General features: G+C 37.5%; 1 pseudogene across 1 annotated transcript in view; it reads left to right on the top strand.

Annotated features, from left to right (window-relative positions):
* The window catches only part of LOC117090837, a 28146-nt pseudogene extending 7949 nt beyond the window's left edge, over positions 1 to 20197 (top strand). Inside the window, exons 2-3 of the transcript XR_004440142.1 lie at positions 12336 to 12906; positions 20084 to 20197. The product of XR_004440142.1 is annotated as a frataxin, mitochondrial-like (transcript). The remainder of the gene's footprint in view (positions 1 to 12335; positions 12907 to 20083) is intronic.
* The last annotated feature ends 1437 nt before the right edge of the window (positions 20198 to 21634 follow it).

Raw genomic sequence — 21634 nt, 5'->3', positions numbered from 1 at the left:
GATATCCATACTGCTGTCATTATTAGATTTTTCTGAAGAATCCATTAGTCAAAATTATGCTTAATGTGCTTTGGAATAAAACTCTGCTTCCAGTTGGATGTATAAAACACACGGGAAATGACAAAATTAATACCTATTAGTGAGGCACACAATGAAATCTCATGTTGGAGAACCAAGGAAAATGGCTCAGATTTCCTCGCGGCAACCTCTCCCTGCAACCCCCACTCCATATTGAGAAAGAATGTCACAACATCACAGAGAGTGACTGATTCCTGTGCTGAGAAGTCTTACCCTAATTTCTATTAGGAAGTGAGAAATCAGTTAAATAGTTTGAACGAGCTTCATTTATTGAGATATACAATATGAAAAGAAATCCTATCTTTCATTTAGAATATTCTAAAATGTTGATTAGAATAGGTAGATAATAATAGTTATTAATAATAATTGTTAGTTCGCTTGTACTTCGTTAGAAAAAAAACCTTGTGAAACAGGTATTACATGTCTATATTTCTATTTTCCAGTTGTGGAAATTGAAGAAAAAGGCACTGAGTCTTGTGGTCACACAGCTAATAAGAGTTAACCCTAAATAATGCGATATTACAAGCCTCATTCCAAACTTCTCTGTAATTTGTAAACCCAAGGCTCTTGTGGGGACACGTATGTTATTATATGTAAAAGATCCTGCAAATCATGATGTATAATACCAGTGAAAGCTATCATCTTGCCTAAAAAGTGTGAAAGCCAATAAAGGGTTTTAAAGATATAGGCACAGATTTGCAAACTGTAAGCTTACTTGCCCATTGAACCAAAAAGAAGGAGGAGGAGGAGAAGGAAGAGGCGGATGTGTGGGTAGGGGAGCACATAAACAAGGAAAAATACAAGAAAAAAAAGGATGTTGACTTTAAAATTTTTTTTTTAGGTATAATTGCCTTTACTTTCTTTCCTTCTTTCCCCTAAGTAGTTATTAGATATCTAGTAAAATACATTTATGAGATTAATTGTAGGACTAATTTAGATAGTGCTACTTTGAAGACCATACTTAAGCATATACCTAGGAATGATTCCTTTTTCTCCTTTTCACTTACTAGATTAGCTTTTTTCTCTATGTGCCCTGTTTTACATGCCTTACTTTTTAGAATGTTCAGTAATCCCCAACAATGAAAAGATAATTTAATCCATGAGTCTGGATTAAATAGCTGTTGGAATTAAAAAATGTGTAAATAAGAAAGGAAGCAAATACTGATTGAGCCACTTCTAAAACTTCATGGTCCAATATAACTGTGTCATTCTAGAGGGAAACGACATTTGAATATTTATTGTAACTCTGAGTGTACAAGATAACGTAGTGCAAAGTATTTTAATATTTGGAATAAACAGAACCGGCATCTTTGATTCCACCACCAACCACCTATCTGATCTCAGGTGAATTATTAAACAGTCAACCTCATCATCTTCATGAGAAATATAGAGTTAATAAAGACATGCCTTTCAGAATTTTTGGGATACCTTTAAAAAGATATAAAACATGTCCAACAAAATGGCCTTTCACATTGCAGACAATCAATAATTTTTAGTCTTCTTTTCCTTCCCGCTGATACTCTTTCCCATCTCTCCCCTTCTTTCATGTCTAGATCAACTATGTCAGTGAGAACAAAAAATACTTACAGACCTCTGGGTTTAAATATATGAGACTTCTTCAAGTGAGACTTAAGAAAAAAGGATTAACCATAAGTTTTCATTTCATTGGATACACTAAAAGAACTAAATTGGCTTTTTCTGGTGTTCTGTGGGTCTCTAATTTCATACAAATTATTAAGATTCATTTGTAAGATGCAAATGTAACATTTGTACATTTCAAAAATTACGGAATTTTAGAATTAGAAGGGATCGGGAGAAAAGAGATGAGGAATTCAAACGATCAACAACTTGTGAGTGCTTACTATGTACTAAGATAGGAGGTTTCTGTCCTTGCGAAGTTTATATTTTAGTAAGGCAGGAACACAATGTTCAGCTCTATTCAGCTCTTGTGTCCAAGAACGGACTGGTATTGATTGAGTGGTGAAGGAAAACCTATCCAAGAAAGTTTCATTTAAGCAAACACTTAACCACATGAAGAAGTCAGCTGTATGAAGGACGGAAGAATTATGGACAGGAAATCATAAGAGATTCAGAGGGAACAATCTTGGCCTGTTTGAGGAAGCACAAGCAGATTACTCAAAAATAGAAATGGAGAAAGTGACAAGACATGAAGTCAGAAAGGTAAGCAGGGACACATTGTATAGTGTCTTGAAGGCATGGAGATAGTGTTTGGATGTGTGTCTGCACTCAATCCTATATTGAAATGTTATTCCCATTGATGGAAATAGGACCTAGTGGAAGGTGATTGGCTCATGGGGGTGAATTTCTTATGAGTAGTTTTGCACCATCCCCCTTGGTACTGTCTTCACAACAGTGAGTAAGTTCTAATGAGATCTGGTCATTTACAAGTGTGTAGCACCTTTCCCCTCTCAATGGAAAGCAGATGCTTCTATGCTTTCCATACAGAACCATGAGCCAATTAAACCTCTTTTTTAAATAAATTACCTAGTCTCGGGTATTTATTTATAGCAATGCAAGAACAACCTAACACATATGGTAAGTAGTTTGAGTTTTTTTTTTTTTTTTTTTGAGGCGGAGTCTCGCTCTGTCGCCCGGACTGGAGTGCAGTGGCCAGATCTCAGCTCACTGCAAGCTCCGCCTCCCGGGTTTACGCCATTCTCCTGCCTCAGCCTCCCGAGTAGCTGGGACTACAGGCGCCCACCACCTCGCCCGGCTAGTTTTTTTTGTGTTTTTAGTAGAGACGGGGTTTCACCGTGTTAGTCAGGATGGTCTCGATCTCCTGACCTCGTGATCCGCCCGTCTCGGCCTCCCAAAGTGCTGGGATTACAGGCTTGAGCCACCGCGCCCGGCCAGTAGTTTGAGTTTTACCTTATGTGCAATGGGAAGGTGTTGGAAGACTTTGATCATGAGAGTAACAGATATACTTTATAAATTTAAAAGATAACTCTGGATGCCTTATAGAAAATAGATGGTCAGTGGGCAAGAATGGAAGCAAGAAGGCCAGGTAGAAGGTATCACTGTATTAAAAAAATGAACAAAATGGTTATTTGAATGAAAGTAGAAATAAGTGGTCACATTTAGGTAGAGTCAATGAAACTTGATTATGGATTGAACTGGGGAGTGAGACACCTCAAGAAACCAACTGTGAATCCTAAAATTTGGGCTTCAGCAAATGGTTGGAAGTTGCTGCCATTTAGTGTGATGGGAAAGAGTTGGGGAAAAAAAGTTTGGGGTCGCAAGAATTCAGTTTGAACTTGGTAAGTTAGAGATGATTATAAGACATTCAAGAAAACAGGTTGTCAAATAGATACACAACTCCTGAATTTGGGAGAATAGTGAGAGATGGACATGTAATTTGGTTGGCTGGCATTACGCAGATGATTTTTAACGCCATGCGCCTGAGTGAATTCTTCTAAGGAAGGACTGTAGTTAGAGAAGGGATCAAGGCCAGAAACTGAGAACCAAGGAACTTTAACATTTATCAGTTGGAAAAGGAGGAATTAGTCAGGGAATTTGAGAAGCATAAAACTACTGAGGTAGAAGGAGACCCAGGCAAGACTAAAAGACAATCAGTAATAATTCAGAGATAATTCATGAAAAGTACTGAATACAATTTCAAGAGAATGCCAAGAAAATGTCAGTTCATCAGTCTTAAAGGTCAATATTGTGATAGAACCAATGCTGAATTTTTAATGATTTTGCCAAATTGAGACAGTATGTTCCTGATTAGTATTATTTTATTCCAAAAGCCTAGAAGAAAACCTGAAATTCTGAAAAGAACTGGTAGAGAGAAAGAAGGAAAAATATGAAGGGAGAGGTCAGATGGTGGTGCTTTGAAGACCTTGCCTCAAGTATTTCCCCTGTCAGGGACACTAATTTTCAAAAGGAAATTGAAGCAAGGAAAAGGTCATGTAGCTTCCTTTTCCTTCCAGTTGCATATTGAAAGCCCCCCACGCCACTGCCAGTAGCTTCTTCTTGCCACTTTCCAAGTTATTCGTCTCCATTCTGGCTCTAGTTCCAAACCAAAATGTGAAAGCAGAAGCTCTACACAGCAATTTAGATCATAAGCTAACTGCCTAAGTTAGTTGAACTTTGAAAATATATAATTAGCCCACTAAGGGTCAACTTACTCCATTACTCAAATGACTGATCTCCTTCGAGGGTTTCCATATTGCGTAACTACTACCCATGAAAGAACAGACATGTGTGGAGCCTTGAAGGAGTGCTTCAGATCATCAAAGTCCCAAGTGGATTCCTTCAGAAAATCGCTGGTGAAATACAATTGTGTAGCACTTAGCAATTCTCTTGAAAGATAAAGAGAATTACACTATGAACTCTGATAAGAATAATTCAGAAGATTTTAGATTGAGCGAGACAATGAAAGACAGGCTTTGCAGTTAGTTAGAGGTTGGTTCAATTTCAAGCTCCATAACTTATTGGTAGTTTGACTTAGGCAAATTGCATGACATTTGTAAACCTCAGTTTCCTTTTCTATAATAGGCTTTATTATTACACTAAAAGACTGGTGTAAGAACTAGATGACTCTGTGTGTGTGTGTGTGTGTGTGTGTACAGAAAGAGAAAGAAGGTACTGAAAGTATTATGATCTATCCCATGTGCTAAGCACAGAAAGTACCTTATGCAAAAGTACCATAAGGCATTAGGAGCTTTCGCTATGCAACTGCAAGGAAAAGCACCACAGAAAGTACTGTGCCTGGCACATAAGACAGGTCATAACATGATATAAATAAGTGATAACTGTTTTCCCATAGTAGGTAGGTAGCATTAACAGGGCTCATCACAAAGAGTGCAATGTGGCCTTAGCATAGTGGATTTTCTGCCCCTCAGCCTCTTCTAGGAATTCTTCTCTGACTCTCTCTAGGACCAGATCTAAGCAGGAAGGGCTGGAAATCTATGTTCTTTTCCCAATTTCCTTAAATACCCTTGGTCCCTTGTCTGTCCTGCTCTACTTAGTTGTTTTGTTCTTGCCCTATCCAAAATCATTTTTCAAGTCTTTCTACTCCTTATTGCCTGCTACTCAGCCTGCTCCAGTCAATTCCGCCCCCTCATCACACCCCACATCTCTCTGCTCAGTCCCGCTCAATACCTTTATTTGCATTGCCCAACAGCTACCTCGTTGCTGAAGCTTTCTGTCCTCCCCTTTGTTCAGCCAATTATTATTCATCTTGAAAAACGAGTTTAACTAAATGCAATGTGGTTTCCTGAATTGGATCCTGGAGCAGGAAAAAAGGACATTGATGGGAAAACTGGAAAAATCTCAACAAAGTAATATACCAACATTAGCTGTAATTCTGACAAATGTATCATGGTAATGTAAGATGTTAACATTAGGAGAAAACTAGGTGAGAGGTATACTGGAACACTAAGAATTATCTTTGCAACTTTTCTGTAAAACTAAAGTTATTCCAAAATAGAAATGTTATTTTAAAAATGTACACCCCGGCCAGGCGAAGTGACTCAGGCCTGTAATCCCAGCACTTTGGGAGGCCAAAGTGGGAGGATCACCTGAGGTTGGAAGTTCAAGACCAGCCTGACCAACATGGAGAAACCCCGTCTCTACTAAAATTACAAAATTACCCGGGTGTGGTGGCACACACCTGTACTCAGGAGACTGGGGCAGGAGAATCGCTTGAACCCGGGAGGCAGAGGTTGTGGTGAGCTGAGATCAGGCCATTGCACTCCAGCCTGGGCAATAAAAGTGAAACTCCATCTCAAAAAAAAAAAAAAGAAAAAGTGCACCCTATCCTTTTTTGAAGACTTCCTTGTCTATAACAACTTTCTTTGCCCCGACTCCTTTCCTTGCATACATTGCTTAACTACCCTGTGCTTTAGTTTCTTCATCTGTAAGACAGAAATGGGCATAAACCATAATTAAAAGAGGGTCCAGGCAGAGGTATAGGTTGGTGCAAATGTAACTGTGGTTTAAGACCGTGAATTTTAAATCATTATAACTAGGCTCAAATATATCTTTAGTAGTCAAAATAGAAACCACTGCAATCAATACATTTTTGTCAACGAGAAATAAGTGTGTTTATTCCTGTAGCATAAAAATCCATGCTTCAGGATTCAACGAACTCTTGGAAAGCATTTTCTGCATCCTGCTGGTTGTGGAAGTGCTTTCCCTGCAAAAAGCTATTGAGATGCTTGAAGAAGTGGTAGTTGGTTGGCAAGAGGTCAGGCTAATGTGGTGGATGAGGCAACATTTTGTAGCTCAATTTATTTAACTTTTGAAACGTTGGTTGTGCAACATGTGGTCTTTGCCATGGAGAAGAAATGGACCCTTTCTGCTGACCAATGCTGGCTGCAGGGCGTTGCAGTTTTTGGTGCACCTCATCAGTTTGCTGAGCATACTTCTCAGTTGTAATGGTTTCGCCGGTATTCAGAAAGCCGTAGTGGATCAGACCAGCAACAGACTGCCAACAGTGACCATGACCTTTTTTTGGTGCAAGTTTGGCTTTGGGAAGTGCTTTGGAGCTTCCTCTTGGTGCAACCACGGAGTTGGTTGTCGCCGGCTGTCATATAAAATCCACTTTTCATTGCATGTCACAATCTGACTGAGAAATGGTTTGTTGTTGTTGCACAGCATAAGAGAATATGACACTTCAAAAAGATGGCTTTTTTGATTTTTCACTCAGCTCCTGAGGCACCCATTTATTGAGCTTTTTTATCTTTCCAATTTGCTTCAAACGCCAAATGACTGTAGAATGGTCTGCGTTGAGTTCTTTGGCAACTTCTGTAGTTGTGAAAAAAAATCAGCTTCCACGATTGCTCTCAATTGGTCGTTGTCAGCTTCCGATGGCTGACCACTATGCTCGTCATCTTCAAGGCTCTTGTCTCCTTGGCAAAACTTCTTGAACCACCAATGCACTGTACTTTCATTAGCGGTTCCTGGGTCAAACATGCTGTTGATGTTGCGAGTTGTGTTGCTGCGTTATGGCCCATTTTGAACTCAAATAAGAAAATCGCTCAAATTTACTTTTAAGTCTAACATCATTTCCATAGTCTAAAATAAACATAAAATAAACACCAAGTAATAAGTCGTCAGCAAAAAGAAATAAAGTGAGAAGTGCCCATTAATATGATGTATAACATAAGCACATTTAGTTAAGAAGGTATTCCAGTATCAAATGGAAAATTCCAACAATGCAAACACCGCAATTACTTTTGCCCTCATCTAATATTATACTGTAATGTGTATGTGTGTGTCTGTGTGTGTGTGTATGCGTGTGTGTGTCTGTTTATGTGGGTAGAGTAACCTAGGGAGCTACTAAATAGCAGAGTTGGAATGTGCACTTAGGCTGCCTACTTTGGGTCTTTCCTCTTAATCACTAATTTATATCACCTATGGAAACATTATGTAACTTATGTTGTAGGCATTTGTATGCTATCCATGGAAAACAGCCATAAGGGCAAACAACTGGTGTCATCTCTGAGCTGTGGTATTATCAGTAATGTTCATTGTTTTCTTTTCCTTTTCCTTGTTTTACTAATATTCTACACCAAACATATTCCTTGTGATGAGGAGCAAATCATTATACACAGCAAACTCATTACAGTGGTTGCCTCTGAAGACAGAGTGGCAGAAATGGGACTCAAGGTAAGAGTTGAAGAGGATTATCATTATTTCTTAAAAATAAAAGGTAAATCCCGACCATCCTGGCTAACACGGTGAAACCCAGTCTCTACTAAAAATACAAAAAAAATTAGCCACGCTTACTGGCGGGGGCCTGTAGTCCCAGCTACTGGGAGGCTGAGGCAGGAGAATGGCGTGAACCTGGGAGGCGGAGCTTGCGGTGAGCCCAGATCAAGCCACTGCACTCCAGCCTGCGCGACAGACTGAGACTCCTTCTCAAAATAAATAAATAAACATATAAAATAAAATAAAAGCAAATCCCTTATAATGCCAAAAGGTGTTACCTCTAACCTACGGACTGAGCAAAATTTAGGGGACATAAGTAAAAAACAGGATTTTGGGTGTCATCCATTTATATTATTTAATTTTTTAAAAAATAAAGTAAAGATAATCTAAGTGCTATTAACACAGTGAATGATTTTAGTACTGGTTTGGAAACATCACATTATTAAAAAAAAAAAAAATTATCTCAGTGCCTGTGTGTTGCTGATAGGCTTCACAAACATTTTTTCTGCCTAATGGGTTATTTGGTTATGCCAAAATTGCTTCTTCTACACATGTTCCAGCTATAAGAGGGTAGCTTTCTATGTGAGAATATGTCTTTATCGGGTTTCCCAATTGCTAAAGCATATGGTGTGTAATAAAAAGGCAACATGAAATAACTGTATTACAATATCTCTTTAGGAGTAAAATCTTAAAGTTACCCAAAACCTTTCAAAAACTTTATGTAAGAAAGTGCTATGTATGAAAATCACCTAGATATTCTGTGATCTACTCCAGAATTAAATCTGCCTTATATTGACTCCAAGAGAATGTCTATAGTCACTTGCCCTTCAGCATGAAGTAATAGGTTATATTGAGGGATGTTATAGGAAGCAACTCAGCACTGCCAGTATTGTAAGGATATTTTTGAGGGTTTTTATTATTATAAGCCATATGCAGACCTAGAGGAGAAGTTCTACTCTGACTTTTTACTAGAATATTTCCTGAACAACAGTTTTATTTTTCACCTTATGAACACTATGAATTCTGTACTTGGTTGTGCATTCTTTTCTTGTCTGGCTGTTAAAAAAAAATTTAGGGTCAAATGTATGGCCTAAAAAAGAATTAGAAGAATATCTGCATGACAATAACACTGGCAAAAACATCTTAAACAGGACACAGAAAGCACTAGACTTAAAAGAAAAGATTGATAAATTGGACCTCATTAAAATTAAACTTTCTGTTCATCAGAAGATAATATTACAATAATGGAAAGACAAGCCATAATTGGAAGAAGATATTTCTAAGATATACATCTAACAAGCAACCCAAGTTAAACTGAACCAAAGACTCATAAAAGTTTCACAAAAGAAAATATCAAAATGGCCACTAAACATGTGAAGGCATACTCATCATTAGTTATCAGAGAAATGTGAATTAAAAGCACAATAAGATACCACGACCCACCCATGAAAATGGCTAACATTAAGACTGGAAACACAAAGTCATGATGAAGATATGGGCAATGGGAACTCTTTTATATTGCTGATTGAAGTATAAATCAGTATAACAACTTCAGAAAATTACTTGGCAGGACCTACTAAACTAAAATATTATGCAACAATTCCACTCCTGGGAACATACCCAACAAAAACAAGTGGTTTTATTCACATGTACATGTACAAAAATATTCATAATAGATTGATTTGTAATAGGCCAAAACTTGAAACAACCAAATGTTCAACAGTAGTAGAATGTATAAATTAATTGTCATATGTTCATATAACAAAATTCTAAACAAAAGTGAGAGAAAAGTGAATCTCAAAGACATTCTGTTGAGCAAAAGCAATCAGACACAAACTGTATAATGCCATTTATATGAAGTTCAAAAATAAGCAAAACTAACACATGATAAAAGTCAGAATAGTGGTTACCTTTAGAGGAAAAATAAAGATGACATCAGGCTGATGAGAATGTTTTATAATTTGATCGGGGTGGTTATACACACATTTATGTGAGAAAAGTCATTGAGCTGTACATTTAAGATTTGTGCACTTGTGTAACCTATGCTGCTTTATATTAAAAAAAGAAATAATGCATGGTTTGTCTCTTGGGGCATTTATGTGGCTACATGACATGTGTTTGATATAATGACCTAATATTCTAGCTCCATTATGCCTTATTTTCCTTTTCATCTTCTCTCTTACTTATTTTTAATTATTTTATCTTGCTATTATTTGCATAATAGCATCCTCTGAGCCATCTCAAGTCCTAGTTAGAACAGTTTATAAGTAAGTACAAATATATCTGAATAAAACTTCAGGTGTTTCTAAATTGGACATCAGAAGACTTTGAATGACAAGACTTAGATTTTCTTTTTCATTCTGACTACACTTACTAAGAGTACAATTTATGGAGAAATTACTTAAGATAATATCTACTTGACATGGTTGTTAAAGGAATTGAAAGAGCATAGCTAAAAGTATTTTTCAAATTGGACAGTGACATAAAAATTACATTTAAAAACATCTAATATTAATCTAAGAACACAATCTCCAATTAAACAATCAAACTTTAAAAAATTATATTTTTCAGAGGAAAAAAAAACTGTTTCAAGTCTATAATTTCTGTCTTTCCTAAGATTATTTGTAATTGTTTTAAAACATACTTGGTATCCATGTTCAAATTCTGTCCAAGTAAACACCAACATGAATTTATATGCTTGAGAAATGTCTGTTTATATGCTTGAGAAAGGATTAACTTGTGTGAAGCTATCAAAGGAGAGGATCTGTTTGCCCATCAAAAATTATTCCAGTCATGCAAAATATTTTGTTATTGTGACATAAATCTATAATATACTAAGAATCAAGTTAAGTTTGTAAATTAAATTCGGTAAAATAAAATTTAAGTTAGCCACTGTTTAGATTGGAAAATTAAAGACAGAGTAATCACTTGAGCTCAGAGTTTGAGGTTCCAGTGAGCTATAATCATGCCACTGTATTCCAGCCGTGCAACAGAGTGAGACTCTGTATCAAACAAAAAAAGAGAAAGAGTGAGATAAATGTTAAGAGGTGTTTTCATCTCTCCTTGTGCAGATAAGAAGTTTGTGGAAACACAATAGGTGCTATCAGACCTTCCCAAAGGAGTTTCTGAATACAAATGTTCTGACTTTTATGTATAAGGATATCAGCTATACCAGGTGATTCTCTCAGGTTTCCTTCTAATTTAACACATTCCTCAACACATTCCAAGTAGCTTCTGACCTGAGATATCCCATTGAGATTATTCTTATCAAGATAACGTGGGATTCTCTTGTTGCTAGATCCAACAAACATGTTGCAGTTTTAACTCATCTCACCACTGAATATTATACTCTCTCTTCTTTCCCCCTACTCCCCGAAACAGAGTCTTGCTCAGTTGCCCAGGCTGGAGTGCAATAGCACAATCTTGGCCTCCACCTCCCGTGTTCAAGCAATTCTCCTGCCTCAGTCTCACAAGTAGCTGGGACTACAGGCATGCGCCATCATGCCTGGCTAATTTTTTGTATTTTTAGTAGAGATGGAGTCTCACCATATTGAACAGGCTGGTCTCGAACTCCTGACCTCGTGATCCGCCCACCTCGGCCCCCAAAAGTGCTGGGATTAGAGGCGTGAGCCACTGTGCCCAGCCTACTCTCTCTTCTTAAAAAGCTTCCTTTCCTTCATTTCTGTGACTTCACCCTCTCTTGGTTTTCCTCCTATCTTTAGAAGCTACTTCTTAGTGTCTTTTGTGAACTCTACTTATGCCCATCTTTTAAAATTTGGTGGTGCTTAGATTCTCCTCTGTGTCACCTTTATCTGTCTCCCTAAGCAATACCATTCAGTCACCTGAATGCAAACACCATTTGATAATGACTATCAAACCTCTAACTTCAGCCATGATCTCATTCCTGAGCTCAAAATTTATGTAACTCTCTACTGGACATCCCCATGCAGGTTTCCTGTAGAGGCTTCAAAATCAGTTTTACATAGAGTTTATCATCTTTCTCCCTAACCTGTCCCTGTGTGACTGATTTCAGTGAGCACTTTATCACCCATAAAGTTGCTAACACTGAGAATTCTCTGTCAACAATTTCTTTGACACAACAAAAAGTCCTGTCAAATTTATTTGTCAACTAGCTCTGCAATTAATTCATTCTATCTTACTTCTTTCAGCTACATAATTCTTGTCTACAATCAATTCTACTCAAAACAAAAAAACCTGATTATTATTCCTCACTTAATATCCTTTATCACTGCTAAAGACTTACATTCCATAATGACCATTAACGACTGCCATCATGGTTCTTGAAGAGTTATTTTTCAGAAAACTTTTTCTTATCAGTATAACAATTTTTTATAACACATTAAATAAATACACTATAAACATTAATATTTAGACATTAAAGTTTCAGGCAAAGACTTGACAGAGAGAAAAATTTGATGTGAAAGTAGTATTTGAATGACATCTTATTTCTCACAGAAATTTGTTTTCGTTGTTCAAGTGCTATGTAGTCTTTCTTATGCAAAAATTGTTTGTGTACATTGATTTGAGGTGGAACACATAATAACATTTTTCATTAGAAATGATGGAACTGGGCAGACCCGGAGCAGCACGTGGACTCTCAGGCGCCACGCAGTCGCCGGCCTCCTGGCGTCCCCCAGCCCCGCCCAGGCCCAGACCCTCACCCGGGCCCCGCGGCCGGCAGAGTTGGCCCCGCTCTGAGGCCGCCGGAGCCTGCGCACTGGCATCGATGCAACCTGCACACCCCTCCACGCCAGTTCAAACCTCCGTGGCCTCAACCAGATTCGGAATGTCAAAAAACAGAGTGTCTATTTGATGAATTTGAGGAAATCGGGAACTTTGGGCCACTTAGGCTCTCTAGATGACACCACCTATGAAAGACTAGCAGAGGAAACGCTGGACTCTTTGGCAGAGTTTTTTGAAGACCTTGCAGACAAGCCACACACCTTTGAGGACTATGATGTTTCCTTTGGGAGTGGTGTCTTAACTGTTAAACTGGGTGGAGATCTAGGCACCTATGTGATCAACAAGCAGACGCCAAACAAGCAAATCTGGTTATCTTCTCCATCCAGATGTTATATGGAGTTGCTGGAGTATGAGAAGAGCTTCTTCATCCCAATAGCTTTCAAGGTGAAGCAGCAGCTCATGCCTGTAATCCCAGCACTTTGGCAGGCCAAGGCGGATGGTTCACTTGAGGTCAGGAGTTTGAGACCAGCTTGGCCAACATAGTGAAACCTCGTCTCTACTAAATATACAAAAATTAGCTGGGCATGGTGGCGCACACCTGTAATCCCAGCTACTCAGGAAGCTGAGGCAGGAGAATCACTTGAGCCCGTAAGGTGGAGGTTGGAGTCAGCCAAGATCGTGCCACTACACTCCAGCAAGACCCTGCCTCAAAAAAAAAAAAAAAAGTGAACCTCTAGGTCCACCAGATCTCTTCAGAGATATGTATTGTTCTCCTTTTTCCAACTACATAGCTCTATGAGCCTGGGTTTTCTTCATCTACTCCAATGAAAACAACATATTGCAACAGATGGAATGAAGAGACAAGTAGAAGAATCCAGCTGTTTTCTATTAAGCCAAACGTTACAGTTGTCAACTGAAGAATTCTGAGATTAATAAATTTGCAAAGAAGAGCTTTATTTCTCCTAAAAGATTGCTGCCTGCAGGATGGTCATTCTGACAGACTGAGAAATGTAGTCCCTGGCCAGAAGCCAAAAACAGACACTGAGGTTCAGAAGAATAAGATGGGCATTTGTGTTGAATAGGATGGCCAAATATATGTATTCAATAAACTATAGGAGGAGTCATGAATAGTCATGAAAGGAGAAACATGCACATGCTCAGTTGAGCTTCATGCCTCTCCATGGGATGCATGTGCAAAAATTGGCAGCATTAGCATGATCAGAGGGTGGAGTTTTCTGTCCTCTGACATCAAAAGGTGAAACAGAGGACACAGAAACCCTCACTGTGCATCCTCTGTAAACTGGCCAGAACCACTCCATTGTGGGCAGTCTATAATCAGGAAGGAATGCTGGTTAGTTGTGCAGAAACTGCAAAAGGAAGGGGCAGTGTCAGACCATTGGTTGATATCAGCAGTGCAGCTCATCCTTCCAAAGGGCTGATTTCTGTTTAACCTGTAGTAAGGAAATCCTAATGGTGTTTAGCAATGGAGAGGGTATAACAACACATCATGGCAGGAACTCAGTTTTCGAGGTTTCTCTGGGGTTCCCTTGGCCAAGAGGTGGTGCATCCATTTAGTCAGCTGGATGACTTAGGATTTCATTTTTATTTCTCAGAGTTTTATAAAACTCTAAAATAATTCTTTGACAGCCAGATGGGAGAGGGTCCCTGGAGAAACTCCAACCAGCCTGCCCACTGGGGTGGAGCCTGGGGAGTCTGCAGCAGGGAAGAGCCTGGCGTCTCCTTTTCCTATGTGAACCTGGGATTCGCGCAGCCTGGTGGGAAGCACTGTGGCAGGGGACTCTGGCCTTGCAGAGGATCCCTGTTCCCCCTAACCCTTTATTTCCCCTTTTCACTTAATAAAATCCTGCTTTACTCGCCCTTTAAACCATCTGCAAGCCTAAATTTTTGTGGCTGTGGGATGGACAAGAGCCTTATCTTTAGCTGAACTAAGGAAAAGTCCTGCAATGATTCTTCCCACCAAATATGTTTTGTTTCAAAAATATAGTTATCATAAATATGTCATTAACATTGTTAAATCAAATTTAGCCTAAAGCCGCCTCCTTACACAGTTTAAGCTTGACCTAAAGGTTATTCTGTACTTAGTGAATTGTAACCTACCTAGATGTGTAAACAAGACTGTGACCTACTCTTGTGACAATCATTGGATTTTGGCCAATCAAAAGAGGTCAACTCTTGACACTGCTTTCAAATAAGGCAAATATGGAGCTGTAACCAATCGGGCTGTTTCTATACCTCACTTCTGTTTTCTGTATGCCACTTTTCTTTCTCTGTCCATAAATCTTCTTCCACCACGTGACTATGCTGGAGTCTCTGAGCCTACTCCGGCTGAGGAGGCTGCCCAGTTCTCAAACTGTTCAGTTAAACTCTGTTAAATTAAAAAAAAGAAAGAAAGAAAGAAATAATGGAAGTTTTTGGCCAGGCACAGTGGCTCACCCCTGTAATCCCAGCATTTTGGGAGGCCAAGGTAGGCGGATCACCTGAGGTCGGGAGTTCCAGACCAGCCTGACCAATATGGAGAAACCCTGTTTCTACTAAAAATACAAAATTATCTGGGTATGGTAGTGTGTGCCTGTAATCCCAGCCACTCAGGAGGCTGAGGCAGGATAATTGCTTGAACCCAGGAGGTGGAGGTTGTGGTGAGCTGAGATGCTGAGATCGTGCCATTGCTCTCCAGCCTGGGCAACAAGAGCAAAAAAAAAAAAAAGAAAAGAAAAAAAAAAAAAAAAAAAAAAAAGAAAAGAAAGAAAGAAATAATGGAAGTTTTCTCTTAATAAATGACTTTTCACTTAGCAGCAGGATTTATAAGAACAAATGAAAGTCATTGAGAGTAAATTGTATTCTCATTGCTTTCAGGATAAATTCTAAGCTTCTTAACATCACTTGAAAGATATACAGCCTGACTTCTGCTTCATCTGACACCAATCCCCATTTCACATTTTACCTTCCAGTCATATGAAGCTACAGAAATCTTGCACCAACTCAGGAGCTGTGTTTCTTAAAAGCACAGGGGTTGGCAGAACTAAGGTTGGCATGATTGAGTTCTCACATATGATAGAGTGTTCAGGGAAAACATTAAATATATATGAAATCTGTATATCACTGCAAAGAGGTATTTTAGAAAGCATCTACTTCCAGAACAAACTGGATCAACAAGTGACTATTCTTCTGAATCCTCTTCTTGAACTCTTCCTGAAAAATTATGGTGGTATTATGAGCTAGCAAGGCAGAATATTTTAAATATTTTGTTATACCAACTACTTTCATTTAAAGTTTATACATCAACCCTTATTAGTTTTAAATTGAAGTGGGTTACTCATAAATATTGATTTTATGGATCAGTGTCATTCACCCTGTATTTTGCTGATTAAAAAACTCTTCTTAGCCTCAATGTTGTTGTTTTTTTTAAATTTTACCAATATTAGCCTTAATATATTTGAATGGGTACAGTAGCTAAAACCTTTCTCAAAGGATCCTCTTAAATGAAATGTTAGTTGGGCTGTAATAAGAACATCTCTCTGGTTGCTTTGCAAAAAATGGATGCTAGCATACAAAAGTGGAAACAGACTAATGTGGAAGTTGTTAGACTACTCCAAGGTAGTAGCTTGCCAAGGATGGTGGCAAGGAGATGGAGAGACATAGAATACAAAGGTTTTAAAATAAGCAACAAAAATGGGGAAGACTAGAAAAAGAAAGATCAGTGTGAGGGAGGTAAGGAATCAAAAGATCTGTCTTGGACATATACATTTTATTTGCTACTAAACACGCAAGTGGAGATTTTTAAGCAGTCAGTTGAAAATTTGGAGCAGAAGATGTAAATTTAGAAGTCATTTCTATATAGCCATGAAACTAGATCCCAAGGGAAAGAGTGCAGATAGCCCAAAATGATTTCATATTCAAACCATCAAAGGAATTAAAATGAATAGAAATGGACTCAATGGTGGATCAAATATCAAAAGAAGATGGCATAAAACAGGACTCTATTCCAGACTTCCTCTTCTCCAACTTACTCTTGAAGGATTTGCACACTACTTCAAGTCTTTTTTAGAATGAAGTGGGCATTAAATAAATAAAAATTATTTCTTACAGAACATGTGACTTCTTACCATGTCAAACAGGAAGTTAAACATTCTCTCTACTGATCACATAATATCAGTGTGGCTTTCTGGAAGTGCCCTTAAATAGCATGTTAACCTGAGCTTACTACCAAGCTCAAGACCATTTCACCAAAACCAAAAGTGCTGGGCATGTTTGTGACATGCAGAGGGATAATTATAAATAAATCCATTTCACAGGAACCCCATTTACTTGTAGTTCAGTATATTGTGCAGCTAACCCAAGTTTTAGAACTATAGAAATGTTGTTCTCCTCAAAAAAATATTCTAGAAGAACTATATCAAAAGCAGTTAAATAGCAGAAGCTAACTCCTGCCTTTACATCCTCTTTAGAAGCCACACATCTCTTGATACTCTGAGGACAGAGCTCTTATTCAGGATTTGCAACACAATCTCTTGGGAATTTTATTTTTAAAATATTCACACCCAAGCCTCACTCTTGAGGATTGAAATTTGGGAGGTATGTGAAGAGTATTCTGAAGAAATTCTTCGTGTAATTTTGCTGCTGATTCCTAGTTAGGAATTTCTGCTCGATGGTAAGGACCTCTGAGGTTTCAAGGGAGTGAGCATTTGAGATCCAGAAAGGATATGGGGAAACTTCTTTGCCTTGCTTGCACCACTTGATTGGCTGTAATCCACCTGTGAATGTCACCGTTTAATTTGAATAATAACTCAAGCCAGGTTCTTTAATTTTTGTAACAAAATAGATAAATTTGTCAAATATGTGTCTAGCATTTTATTGAAAGCAGATGGATCTCCTCTAGCTCACAATAACAATAACGATAACGATATTTTAGGCAAATATGACTGTCATATTCATTGCTCTCTCGATTTGTTCAAAATCTATATTAGTCAATAAATACAAAACAGGGACTGTAATGCATATGTGATATTCTCACCAATCAATCTAAGTTTCTCTTCCTGAACTATCAGAAAGTCAACTTTATAAACTGTTTCACCTTTGATTACTGTTGCTTCCTATAGAATGCCTTCAGACAATGTAAATTTTAAACACTAAGCCCTCAAGTTTTATGAAGGTTTATAAAAGAAATAACTTTAGCCAATAAAATCCATTGAGGATACTAGCTGCATGATAAATTTCACCTCACAGGGAAAATGTAGCTAATATAAATTGATATGCCTCATTTCGTTTATAAAGAGAATTATCACTACCAAGAACTATTCTGCAGTAAGTTTTATGTGCCACTGTAGTAACCATCCTTAATCAAGGCTTTCTGGTTCAAGCATCTTTCCAAATCACTTCATTTTTTAATCTTTGTTTTAATGATGCCATGGTGCCTATAGCTTTTATTATAAGTTACTTCAAATTCTTTTTGGAAAGTGGATTGATTATTAATAATAAAATCTATCCTGGATTCACTCTCTCATAAAATAAATATTTATTTATTTCTAGTTATTGAGAGAACACCTCCAACAAGTGTAGTGTGAAGGTTTTCTAAGTTAAATAATCCAAAAACCTTCTGCTTTAAAACAACAACAACAAAATAAAACTTAGTACAGCATATCCTGCCATGACAGAGCTTCTTTCAGGAAGTTTACATTGTGGTCAAGGATTACGTCTGCTCCTTTAGCATCTGGAATAGAACTTCATGAGCTCCTCTTCCTCTTTCTACAACATCACCATTACTGATATTTAAGCACTTCCTATGTGCCAGGGACTGTACCAGGAGCTTTGCCTGCAAGCTTATCTAATCCTCACAACAAAGCTGAACCTGGTCCTAATAATGTACCTATTTTAGATGAGGAATCTGAAACTTGAAAAAGATTAAGTATCTTGCCTTCAATACATGGTTTTAAATAAATGCATAAACTTGTGCAGCTAGAGATACAATTATTAGACTTACCCCTGACTGAGAGTAGGAGAAACAATGTATGGAAACGTTTCTTCTCTAGATTCTGGGATAAAGTCTCCTCTGCTGCTCTCAGGAACTTGGACTTTCCTGATCTCACTGGAAACCAGAAAAATGGCTTTGCTTTTCCCCTTTTGCAACAGGCAAATGGTTGAACCTAACACATTATATGGCTACCTTTCTTTAATCTGAGCTTTGACTTTTTCTATTTACCTGTGTTACTTATGTTTAAAATCTAAATAAAGGCTTAGACAGTGGTAGATCCACTGACCAAAGGATCAGGTAGATACAGTTGACTGTCCCAAGGCCCTTAGGTTCTAAGTGGCAAGCGATCATAGGAAGCATTCACTCAGCTGACAAACTGACCACGCAATGTCCCCCAAATGGGCCTCTCACAGCACTTTTTTCTGTTACCGCATACAGAGAGGTAGCCATTGTTTACTTACCATGAGGCATATTTTTTATTATAGCCTTGAGGATGATATGTGATAGAGCATTTGACTCATATTTTTGACTATGATGTTCCAAGATTAATTAATAGAATAGTTTATTGATCCAATATGTTTTATATGGAATTTACCAGCTTGGAAATCAGGAAACCTGGTATATAATCCTGGTACTTATTCTAGTGATGTCTTAACTGTGCATGAGAGAATTTTGTTAGATTGTTTTGAAGGTCTCTCCCAACTCTGAAAATCAATGAAGTTACCAATCTCTATGATTGACTGTATCAAGCTACTCTTTACTGAGCTAAATTTTTACTTCATGTAATCTTCTCCAATCCAGAAGAAAATAATTCAAAGTCAACAGGCAAAAGTAAGAAAGTATGTTTTTACAGCAGAAGGATAAATTTAAGCATGATATATTCCCACATGCTTCATGCAGTCATTCATGAGAGTTTTCTTTCATTGTTACTCATTTCCCTAATTGACTTTAAATTTGAACATCTGATACATGGAGATGAGGTCAAAATAATCATTGATGAATTTCCTTTAAAAAATGTAAAAGTTGCTTCCTATTGTATGAGGAATTTCTATTCCTGAATGAGGTCATTTTTTCCTATTCCTATAGGAATTCCTATTCCTGAATGAGGTCATTTTTTCTAAGTCACCAGATTCTAACACACTGCATTTATTTATCTAAGATTTGTAATTATAGACTTCTCTCTGAACCTATAAATATTTAACCTAATATTTCCTTACAGATGTTTAAGAAAAGCAAATCTTTCCTTTCTCTAATTCCTCAATTCAGTGAATCAGCTCTGTGCTGAGAAATTTCATCAGCACTTGCTTCCAAGGTCAGGAAATCTTTGTTCCTAAAAAAGAAAAAAAAAAAAAATCTGAATCTCAATTTACAACGTTTATTACTTTCCCTTCCCCACCAAAAGTAATTTTCTACTATTATTCCTATTTATCATATTATTATCCTTTATTTTAATTCAATTTGCACACAACCATGCTTATTCTAAGTTTTATGTTAACTTTTCTAGAGACATCCTTGCCTGCAGTTTTTTCCTTATTCCAAAAATGGCAATAAGCCAAGCCCCACTTTCTTCTAACTTAATTTTTCCAGACATCTTAATGGCTATGTCAATTTCCTGTCATTGTTCTCCTATAGGATTTCCTTAGTCCCCTCCTGATGCCTTGGCGGGTACACATTTATACTGAAATTGACAAAGGTAGGGAAAAGTCATCAACACTGTTCAGAGGAGAAGAGACTGATTCATTATGACGTAACTAAGTTGAAAAGCACAGCTAATGGACTATTTTGGTACCATGACTTGAGATACAGAAGCCTTTCAGTCCCTGGAAACGGTTGCCTCTAAATGGCACTCCCAAGGTCAGGAAGGAAACATGACATCACTGAGGAGCAGCTGCCTCTGAGGTAGTGAAAAGGAGCTTCAAGAAGCTCCTGTGATTAAAGGCACATTAATCATGATCATCCAGTTGGCTAAAAGATAAGAAAAATACAAGGATTTAAGGGCAAATTTAGAAAAACTCCAAGCAAAGAAGAGTTTGAGTTTTGTTTTCATATTCAATGAGCCCTTAACCTTGGCAGAATGTTTCTTAATAAGTGTTATTGTTTTTTCATTCTGTAAAGAAAATAAGTGATATCATTTTCTTCTCACCTGTGAGTTCAAGAGCAGTCCAGTTTCTCCCTACAGAGTCCAGAGTGAAAATTTAGACACTTATTTCACATTTATCTGTGTGGATTTGGACAGGAAAAAGGAGATATTGAACATGAACATTTTGAAACACAACATTTTTAAAAAGTATATCATTACTAAAGAACCTCCACATAGGATTTAAGGAATCCAAAGAACCCAATGTTGAAACATGCTTGAAAACTATTACTTTTCCTAATTGTTAAGAGCTTTATTCAATGCCAAAGCAGAAAAAGTTTTGCTATCAGTCCCATTCCTTATAACAATCTAGCTCTTTATTTTTGTTTAGAAGCTATACTGAGCAGCAATATGTTGTCACATTAATGAATATTATCAACAATAATAATATGTAAGTTAAATATTAATATATGTTTATGAATATGGTTAACTTTAGACTTGTTTAAAATTACATCTCTTTAGTGGAATATCTTAGTTTACTATTGCTCTGTTGCAAATTAACACAAACTTAGTAGCTTAAAACAACACAAGCTTATTCTCTTACATCCCAGAGATCAGAAATCTAGAATCCAAGTGTCAGCAGGGCTACATTCCTTCTGGAGACTTCAGGGGAGAAGTTATTTTCTTGCCTTCTTTGATCTCTAAAGGCTATCTTCATTTCTTGGCTCCTGGCCCTTTGACTCTGTCCTTACATATCTTGCTACTTTATTTGATCTCCTACCCCTCTCTTATGAAGTTTGTAAGTATATCAGATGCACCGAGATGATTCAGGACAGTCTCTCAATCTCAAAATCTTCAATTTAATCCATCTGCAAAGTCCCTTTTGTCATATAAGGTAAGATTTATAAGTATAGGGAATTAGAATGTGAACATCTTTGGAGGACCATTTTCAGCCTAGCACAATATACTTTACAATACTCAACAATATACTCAACAGCATACTTTACAAATGTTAGTGGAAGGCGGCAGTCAAAAGTCATTAAAAGATATTTATAAGTAGAAGTCAACAAAGGTTCTACATGGTAACAACATTCTAAAAGTGGAAA

This window comes from Trachypithecus francoisi, unplaced genomic scaffold (assembly GCF_009764315.1).
Source record: "Trachypithecus francoisi isolate TF-2019V2 unplaced genomic scaffold, Tfra_2.0 Lachesis_group11, whole genome shotgun sequence".
NCBI lineage: Eukaryota > Metazoa > Chordata > Mammalia > Primates > Cercopithecidae > Trachypithecus > Trachypithecus francoisi.
This window is presented reverse-complemented; position numbering and strand designations above follow the sequence as displayed.